Raw genomic sequence first — 2,099 nt, forward strand, 5'->3', positions numbered from 1 at the left:
CTTTGCCAAATTCTACACGTCAAGTGCATAATGTGGTGTAATGCGAATCCTGACAATCTGTACCACTCTGAAGGTACCCAATGTCGGATGGTTGGGGTGAGCTGCCTAGTGACTTCCAGGTACTGCAGGATGTAAATATTGGGAGCAAGAACAATCATATTTTGTTCTCCACAGCCAGATGGCATCTGTAACAAGTTATCAAGACTTAGCGAACGACCCATTATGTCCCCCTAAGAGAGGAAGAAAACAAGGTCAATCCAAAAAGCCATCAGAAACCAAACAGTTATTTTGCTGAAACTAGCAGCGTCCATTTAACGAAAAGCTTCACCAAGGACTGAAACTGAGCACTTGGCTGATACCTGGATCACATTTGTTGGAAACGTCAGATACATCTTCTGAAAGGACACTTCCTGTGGACCAAACAGAACGGATCAGCAGAGTGCGCTAGGTTACAGTTCGCTGATAGAGGGAGAATGCATTTAGAAAGTCACTGAATGCAAACAAACCCTTTGGACACAACCAACTCTGGGTGAAGATCCTTTCAACTCCTTCAGGCTATAAGCACCACGTCAGTAGAGCAGTATAAGCTCCATGATCAAACTCCAGAAAGCTGGTTAACACTTACCAGAACAAGTAGACTTCGGGTAACTACGTCAATGCATCCTCTTGTTGGCACAGTCACAACTTCAGTGCCACATCGAACCTGGGATTGTTCAGCCTGAGCACTGACGGTCACATTTACAGATCCTACAGTACAGAGAGGAAGTGAGGAACAACTCACGTACATCTCAATTTAGAAAGAGACAGTGCAAAACAGACCGAGAACAGAAGCAGAGAGAAACCATTTAAAAGGTCTTTCTCCCATTGGCACAGACACAGGATGAATACGGCTCATTAAAAGGTCTAAGACTGAAGTCCAAGGAAGCTGGAGTCACTTTAACCTGCCAATGAATTACATGATTAGAGCACATTGAGTAAAGAGGATTCTCTACGGATCCATTTAGGTGTGTGATATTGACATGATTCATTTTCTAGGATGGAGTTTTTGCACTAGTAACTTGGCTAGTTTAGGTTTGTCAGGGACCACTGTCTGCTGAAGTTTTTCCATATTCAGTGTGGTGGTCAGTTCATAGCAGTGACAGAAATTGAGATATTTTGATAGAATTAGCCATGTAAAATACAGGGCCACCTTCCATGAGTATTGCATTCTAACTGTTACAACAGGCTACAGCTTACTCTGAAAGATACTCAAAGCAAGGTGACACTATCAGCTTGCACATCTAACAGAATTAGAAAGTCAAACACCCATTACAATAATAAATATGAATACAGACCATGATGCACTTGGACAGATAGTTGAAGACTGTGGCCTTCAGCTCAAAAGACTCCACGGATGATGGAGTAAGGCAGGGAGAGCTCCAGGAAGAAGGGCTGGAAGACCGTCAGCTGAACAGGAGGAGCCAAGCCAAAACCTTTGGAGGACAGGCAGAACGCCTCAGTCTCCCATGTGGTGATGGTGTCAGGAACCTTCAGAGGAACTCTGGTGGATCCAGTGCCACTGAAGGGCAGCAGAAAAGAGAAATAAGGGGAACAGAAGCAGTAAAAACTGTAGGCAAGTGGCTTTAGATGGAACAATATGCTTCACTAACTCCACTTGAGCAAGCTGCCAGATCCAGGTTTCTGGAAAGAAAGTCCTGACGGTCACATCAAAAGAGTTGTCAGGAGCCTTCAGAGTAACTCGTGTGGATCCAGTGTTTCTGAAAAGGACACCGGAAGATAAACAAGTGGGCCAAGAGAGGCAAGTCGAGGCCAAGTGGCTTTAGATCAGTGATGTCAGACTCATTCCTGGAGGACCACAGCCCAGCAGAGTTCAGATTCAACTCGACACCTGATCCAGCTAGACAAGTCCTTCAGGCTTATTTGAAGCCTACATGGAATGTGTTGGAGCATGGTTGGAACCAAACTCTGCAGAGCTGGGGCCCTCCAGGAACTGAGTATGACACCTGCTTTAGGCCTAGTCCACACGTACATGGGTATTTTTATTACATGGGTTTATCCTTGGTTGAAAAAAAAAAAAAAAAAAAAAAAAATGAAAAAAC

General features: G+C 44.3%; 1 pseudogene; it reads right to left on the bottom strand.

Moving 5' to 3' along the window:
• Window positions 1–2,099, bottom strand: part of LOC107676168 (alpha-2-macroglobulin-like) — a 6,276-nt pseudogene that overhangs the window by 1,760 nt on the left and 2,417 nt on the right.

The sequence above is a fragment of the Sinocyclocheilus anshuiensis genome, unplaced genomic scaffold (genome assembly GCF_001515605.1).
Source record: "Sinocyclocheilus anshuiensis isolate Anshui unplaced genomic scaffold, SAMN03320099.WGS_v1.1 scaffold3927, whole genome shotgun sequence".
NCBI lineage: Eukaryota > Metazoa > Chordata > Actinopteri > Cypriniformes > Cyprinidae > Sinocyclocheilus > Sinocyclocheilus anshuiensis.